Source organism: Etheostoma spectabile, chromosome 16 (assembly GCF_008692095.1).
Source record: "Etheostoma spectabile isolate EspeVRDwgs_2016 chromosome 16, UIUC_Espe_1.0, whole genome shotgun sequence".
NCBI lineage: Eukaryota > Metazoa > Chordata > Actinopteri > Perciformes > Percidae > Etheostoma > Etheostoma spectabile.
The window spans coordinates 1,871,872-1,880,332 of NC_045748.1; positions in this window are offsets into that span (position 1 = coordinate 1,871,872).

Consider the following 8,461-nt stretch of genomic DNA (forward strand, 5'->3'; position numbering starts at 1 on the left):
TCTTAGACTCTTTCTATTTCCACATTCCACATTTCTATCATGATATTTGCTTCATAATTGATTGATTTTTTTTCTCCAAATATCATGATCTTAGTTTTATGTATATTCAAAGACAAGTTATTAATATCAAACCATCTTTTTAAGATTTTTCAGCTCTTTCTCAGGTCATCACCAGAGCCAAATAAATTTGTATCATTAGCAAACAACACATATTTCAAAAATTTAGACAAATTACAGATTTAATTTATGTACAATACAAACAGCTTTGGACCGAGTACTAAACCTTGTGGAAGCCCACATGTTACTTTCTTTAAATCAGATTTATTATCTATTTATTTATCATTACCTTTTTGTACATACTGCTGTCTGTTGTCCAGATAGTTACTAATCTATGTCTGTGCTACACCTCTTATGTCATATTTTTCTAGTTTTATGATTAATATTGCACAATCTATACTTTCCTAAAAAGGTTTACTGGCTCTTGCAACACATTTAATTTAAACTTCTTCTCATCACATCACAAACCTCTCCATAACTAGCCCCTCTCCTACCTCACTGACCTTCACCATGGCGACACTACTCTGCCAACATCAACCTCCTGTCTCCCCCACCTTTCAGGAACCAACATTGGACCCCTGCCACCCCCTACTCTAATTTTTAGAAACACTTTTACTGATTCCATATCCAGCTCCCCAGTAAGCGTGGTGATTTTCAGGTCAAAAAACAACCAGATTTCTAAATATGGTCTATAAGTGTTTGAAGTAGGCACATACATTTGGTTGAAACAAATGTTATCTTTCAGAGAACTGAAAGACTTGCATCGTTATTTTTCAAATTTCAAAGACTTGTAGCTTGACTTTGACTGACTTAAAGGGGCCATGTGGAGTTTTCCTGTGAACAAAAAAAGGTCACGTTTACATCCTGTGTAACTCACAAAACACATTCTGTATCCTTGAGGCCTAATTTGAGGCATGTTTCTGCCACAAATTGTCAATCAGTGGAATAACTTGAAACGGACTTCACAAGGCAAATTGCTCGGCTTGAGTCTGTGCACTCTACAAACAAAACAGGCAGCCACTCGTAAAAACCCCAGACTGTTTAAAATATGGACCATGACATCATAGGTTTCCAAAGAGCAATAATGAAGCCCAAAGTGGGTGGCTCCCAATGGCTCCGGCCGTTGTCCATCCTGGCAGTGCCTGACACCGCCTGCTTCCAGCTAAAGCTAAAGAGTTAGAGTATGGGTGGAGGTGAGGCAGGCTGAATGAAGCCTACAGTCTATGCTCGCCTCCTGTGACGGCAGCCCACCTGTCACACAAAGCAGAACTCCCTTAATTATGCAACTGTAACCCTGATGGGTGAGTTCCATAACAATTCATCTGTTGTTATGAAGACAGAAATTAGCTATAGATACCAAAACCTTTTTTGTACCAGGATGTAAACATGTTTGACTTCTGCTGTAAGGTTGGGCATTTTAACATGGTCTTAACCTGGGGTCTATGGGGATTGACTCCTTTTTGGAGCCAGCCTCAAGTGGCCAGGTTTTTGGCACTTCCATGTTGGCGGCTTGAGACTTGACTTGGACTCGCCCCCCCAAAAACATGAAAACAGCTCTTCATATGTCTTTTGACCTGTAACTGAACAAAACCACATTCACCGGGCTGTAATATGAAGCCATTTAGTGCTAAGTTAATAATATAAACAGTATCATCATTTTCAACATAAACGCATCACTTGGTGATAATTACAGTCCATCAGACAAGTCACAAGCCTGCAGTCTTGGCTGCAGTCGACCATCTGCGCTCTCCAGCAGCTCCTGTTGGACCTCTCGGGTCAAACCGCAGCCACGACTCGGCACCCGGCAGTCAAGACTCGTGACTCCTCAGTCATGCTCACAGATGATTGCTGATCTCATAGGTGGGGAGGAGGTGCCACGTTAATTGTTCTTTGGAGCGTCCCAGTTATGCCAATAAACGGCCCCTCAGTGATGAGGCTAATGGTGAGAGACCTCGTTTGCATAGCATTATCTTAATTGAGCCCAAGGCCTGGCATGAAAACAAGCCTGAGATTATGTTACTGATGGATGGTGGCGATGGTCCGGCGGCAACCATTTACCCGACAGCTTTATTAATTAACAGCTATCCAGTTACATGGGCTTTAACAGGGATGAATAAGTTAACATGGTGACTGTGATGGCAGTGGTGACAGGGCTCCTGTGCTTATGTGTGGGCTTCTAATGGAGGAGACACACTAATATGGAGTGTGTGTGTGTGTGTGTGTGCGTGTGCATGTGTGTGTGTGGAGCGGGATGCTGAAGAATGCCTGGCATCAGATCTTATTACTCATTTCCTAAAGGAGGAAACCGAGCCAGTGTTAGTACCAGCCTTTAAATAAATCACCACACAAAGCCTGTACTAATACTTTTAATCGTGAATTAATTACACACTTATCACAGGGAGAGAACCCATAAATGTTCCAATATGCTCAAGCCTGAAATCTGTATGGCACAGTATTTCAGGGAAATTACAACTCCAGAATGGGTTGTACGTAACTTGTACGTAACTTGTTGTGGATCACTGTCGGACCAGAAGTCTCTGGATCCGGATAGAGTTTTAAATGAAGCGGGCCAGCCAGGTAGCTCTTTTGTTATGTAAAGATCTGCCATGTGATCCGGCAGAATAAAAGAGGAGAGAAAAAGAAACCGTTCAGATAAGCTTCCCCTCATCAGATAATTAAGGATGCCTTTGCTCCAGTTTCCCCTTCTTAGCATAAGTGTCTGATCAACTTTCAAAAAGCTCATCAGTCAGAGTCGCTCCACTCTAGGGGCTTAAGCCGGTTCCTCCAGGATCAGTCTGCTTGAGTCCAGATCTGCACCAGGGGGTCTTGGCCCGCGGCTCGCCCTGGAGGACCCAAATAAATTAGCTGAAAATCGTTATCATTATTATTCCAATTCACACAGCAAAAAGACAGTTCCAGGATCAATAATTGTTTTGTAACATATTTGAGGCCTGGAGTAAGTTTTCAAACATTTTCAATACCGGTAACGAGACAAATACAGTGACTTTGATACCCGTTCCTTTACAATACTTATTTTTTAATACCAATGTAATAAAACAAAAAATGATGGCACAACTGTTTGTATTTATTGTTCAGCTCCTACTACGTGAGCCCCGTCTCTCTGTCTATTGTAGTGTTTTTCCCACGTGTCTACCATGTTTAACATTAGACAGCCAATCACCAGCATTAGTAGATCTTGGTAGAAGCATATTGGCTCACTGACTTTGATGAGATTTACTCCTTAGGTATTGAAATTGGGTATTGAATGACAAGGCATTTTTCAATAGGCTACTCAATACTTTAGAGGCATTTCGCTCGGTGCCTAAAAAGAACTGAATTCAGTTCCCGGCCCTATTCTTATCCCAGGTTGTCTCCTTGGATGTCACTACTACTGCCATGCCAATGTTGTGCAAATGTGGCGTGCAAATGGGAAAAGAAAGAATTATGAAATTTTTTGTTAACAATATGCCGAAGAGGTCAGAGAGCCGTGCTTGGCTACAGGCTACAATAAGTGAAATTAATTACTGTTTGTGCTGTCATCTAATTGCAGCTTCTCAATGAACAGCTTCAACTTTTTTTCCCCCCTGTTACATTCTCCCACCTCGACACCCCTTTGCTCCTTGTCAAAACTCTTCCTCCACCTGTCACAGCGTCTGAGTTTTGTGCACGCCCCCCCCCTCTTCTTCCTCCTCTCCATCGCCCCCTCCCTGCCTCCCCTGCTGCCAGTTTTTAACTACACTCCACTCTGGCCTCTGCTCTACTTGTTACAGCCCCAACACGAGTGCAAACAATCAAAGTCTTTGGGAACGCTAAAATATGCATGGCTATCCGTGACAGACAGATAAAGCAGGGCAATTAGCCACGTAATCCTAGAGCATCGTACGGAATAGTCCGCCTCAGCTGTCCTCCCTCCCCTCCTTCTCTTTACTCTCTTGGTCTCCATTAGTTAAATGTACTCTGTGTGTCGGCTCCCCATCAAATCAAGTAACACTTCCCCTAATTGGCTTATAAATAATACAGCAGGGCCTACATTATAATTTCATCAGTGGTAAACATTGCAGGGGCAGTTGGTGAAGAACCTATCCCTCATTAATTTCTTAATTTGGGTAGATGGAACGAAGGGGAAGTAAGGGAATGAAAGGTGGAGAAAGAGAGAGAGAGAGATGGAGATCGGATGAAGGGAGGGACTCGTATCACCTCGGGCAGAGAGAAAGAGAAAGAGGGAGAGATGGTAGAGAAGAAACATTACAAAACAAACACAGGAAGGAAGATGCTACTGCTGCTGCTTTTGTTAAGAGATGTCAGATATTCAATCCAGGGGTTTTGTCAGTTCTCCCGTGCAATAGGTGGTGAGGCCCCACCGCCCCCACCGCTCCCATTTTACACACAAACACACATACAAGTAAACACACACAGTCTCTCTCCACAGTCCCACTCCTTGTTCTTTTTTTATACAGACTTGATGAATATTTCATAACAAGCTACATAAATATTCATTCTAATGGTTTTGCACATAGTTATTACCGGTATTTCCTCTTTCTTTATTTTAAACAAAAATACTCATTAAAAATTCTGCATAACCAGGCGCTGAAATAATTTCTCTCACTCTCATGCTGAGGCACAGAAGACTGCACCAAATATTATCTAGATCAACTGCTCAGACAAGGTTTCAGCAGTAAGTCAGCAGAACTATTATGACAAGTCTACCCAGAAACATCTAGTGTTTGCTTTAAGGTGTAATTATTTGCATGCGCAAAAACATATTTTTCTAGTGGAGAAGCACAAAGTTCATTTTTAATTTCAGCCATCGGCTGCAATTGCAAATTCACGAAGATTCCCCGTGTGATGAAATCCTTTTTGTAAAAGGCAATAGGTCTGTAACCAGCCTTCCTCCCCTTGGCAGATAAATGTCACCCAAACCTGCTATTATATTGCATAATGCACTTTTAAGGGAATTTTACGTGGCCTGTGATTGATGCTATGAAATATGAGGTGTGAGGATATGACACCCTCTGATCTCTGAAAGACAGATATTAAAGCAAACTCTCAAATGAGCCATTTCCACCCCCTGTACTCCATACCCTCTCTTCCTGCTGAATTGTGGAATATAAAAGGCACAGAGAGCCCTTCAGCCTTCAAAAGGAAAGTTAAGCGCTCCACATTCTTGGTGAGATTTTGAAAATGGAGCCACCTGAAGGCAATCTGTCTCCGCTGGAACCCAACTTGTCACCGTTACAGAGAGCTGTCACTTCACGGTGCCAGCGCTGATGGAGACAGACATCCATCACCCGCCGCGTTTACGAACACACTACCTGATGTCTTGCAGGCCTGCTGAACAGTATGTTTCACCTCAGATCTGCCGAAAACACACTCAGGCACAGCCACGAGTGCTTTTTCTTCACTTATCCCTGTTGTCTTCAGGGGAAAAAGAAACTATAGTTTTGAAGCGATAAAGAAATAACTGTCCGTCAATCACTCTCAAAAGCGACATCACACAGATCTCATTTAGCTGTGAAGTAATCGTCTACTTAATAAAAAGCACCGGGTATAGAAGGATTAGCTGTAAAATACATGTAAGTATCAAATGTTCTTGTTCCTTTCACAGCTTTAAATCATAGGCACATGTTAAGGAATTAATAGGGAAAATCCCAAACATTGGAGATATATGTTTGGCGCTAAAATATACCCATTTGGACTTTTTAGACTTAATTCCTAACCTGTGTGGCTTGTGCCCCCTAAAATGTATAGTAAATGATTCAGTGAATATCTCCTCACGGTCACCTCGCTCTCTATTTTCTGTGTGCGCTGAAAAACAATCTGTAAATGCAAGACAATCAGAAAGGTGCGCAAGAGCCCAGCAATACTATACCAGCCAATCAACAGGTGGCACGAGCAATCACGTGATGGGGGCAGGAGAGGGGGGGGAGTTATCAACATGTAGAGTTGGCAGATTAACAGCAAAAGAGGGAAAGGACTGAATAATAGAAATCAAAAAAGAAGTTGTTTAACCGGGAAAGGAAGAAGAACCTTGTTGACATTGGTGAGGTGTTTCAACGCTGCAGAAACCTCTGTGATTTCAACGGAAAGAAAGCTGATGAGTTGTTATGAACTTGTGAGTAGGCTAATGATGTCACCTTCGGCGTGTTAGTGTTTGCTGTTCTCAGTAAGTCAGTTTAACTACGTCCGTTTGCTGTAGTTTGTGATGGCTGCTCCCAGCTGGTTGGCTTTACAGCAGTAGCAACAGTTTGCTAATCCACAAGCTAACATGAGCTAACATCAACTCTGTCATATTTCGTTCAGTCAGCAGAGACAGTAACATAAGTGGTTGAATGAATGAATGAATGAATCTGTGGGGGGGGGGGGCAATTCTATAGGGGGGATTGTATTTATTTAGTTTGGTAGTTGAGTTCGATAGGTCCCCAGGTTGGAAACCACTGATTGAGACAAACGGTTCATGTTAGAGCTCTAAACTTAAGACAGACAGCTGTCATTAATTATTGATTGATGGACACATGATAAGTAAACCTGATGAAGGCATTAATATTGAAATGAAGCCAGAGCCGGATTAGGCTGCTAGGGGGCCCCTTTAGATCAAAAAATGTCTGACCCCCTCCTTCTGTGCATTGTGAATTTATTAGTTAGTTATTAATACTTAGTTTGTGGAAACTTGATTGCCCATATTTATTAATTACATCAAGCCCATCATTGTTATTTTTACTTACTCAAGGCCCCTGTCATTTCAGTTTGAATTGTGCTTCACTGGTGGATACAGAAAACATTTAATCTTAAAGGTCCTGTGTTTTAGCGGCTGTGGCTCAGTGGTAGAGCGGTGCCAATCGGAAGGTTAGGGGTTCAAACCCTGGCCCTGCAGTCCCACGTCAAAGTGTCCTTGGGCAAGACACTGAACCCCGAGTTGCCCCAGGTGCTGTGCATCGGAGTGTGAATGTGTGTGAGTGTTTATCTGATGAGCAGGTGGCAGCTTGTACGGCTGCCTCGGCCACAGTGTATGAATGTGTGTGAATGGTGAATGTTTCCTGTATAGTTACAGTCATTCCCCTTCTGCAATGAAGGTAAATGTAAGCAAACGTCATGTGCAGAAACGCCCGTGTAGACACGCTGACCAATCAGAGCAGACTTGGATTTTTGGGAGAGGGGCTTAAAGAGACAGGCGCTAAAACAGTGTTTTATACAGTGTGATACAGGTATATTCAGACAGAGAATGTGACTAAAAAATAAAGTGTTTTTAGAACAATAAAGCATGTAAACATGTTCTAGTAGAAACCCAAAATACAAGTATGAACATGAAAATATGTATAATATGGGACAACTATGTATCTATATTATTCAATATTTATGACTAAATAAGCATCGATCAAAGTTCTGAAAAAACATTTTGTTATTATCTATGTCGCTGCTAAACTGTGATTGGTGTACGGAAGTGCATGACATCAGCTGAGCTCAGCCAATAGTAACTAGTTGATTGGTAAAATGGGTTTTCAGGGCCTTTAAGTAACAAATGTGCAAACAATAAAATTACCACAAACTAATTGGCACATGGTGAAACTGGAACCTTGGGGCCCCAGGAGGATCTGGGGGCCTGGGGGCAGGTGTCTGCTTTGCCTGGTTGGTAATGCAGCTCTGGTTGTAGCTTCACTAAATACATCTGTTGGGAGCATGATTTTACACACAATGAAACATCGGGATGTGCAGATGTGACGTTGTAGCTGTTTTTGTTCTTGGAACGTTGACAGAGCTATCCATATAATCCATTAATCATCAAAGTCATTTATCAAGCAAAAACAACAAACATTCTCTAGCTCCATCTTCTCCAATGTGACGAGTTGTTTTTTCAGTGTTTTGTGCCATTGTAAACAGAATATGTTTGGGTTTTAGACTGTTGGTCGGAAAATCAGAGGCAATTTGGAGACCTCCCTTTGGGGTCTTGGGGTCACTATTATATTAGTATTGGACATTGTTCACTATTTTCATTTTGTATTTTTGTATTTTTGTATTGTTCACTTACAGAAATAATTGATGAATCATGTAAGTCATTATTAGTTCCAGCCCTATAAACAGTAAATTTCTTTCTCAAATGTAAGAAATTACAAAAGTCTCCAAAAATGGAAGTACCATAAAGTTGTACTAAAAGCACAGTAACTCATTGCTCACTAGTGAGGGATATAGTGCTAAATGTCAGAAAAGGTTAAAGCCGCCACACACACAAGGCAGCCCCTCCACCTAATTACAGCAGAACAAGAGGAGACAGGGAGCATGTTAAGAATGAGCTTAATTAATGTAGCAGTAAAAAGTGGCCCTCCCTCTCCATGTCCATTCTGCTGTTCAGTATTAGTTCCACTTCAGTGCTCTCAAAGCCGGGAACAAATAGTGACTCTAATGATGGACA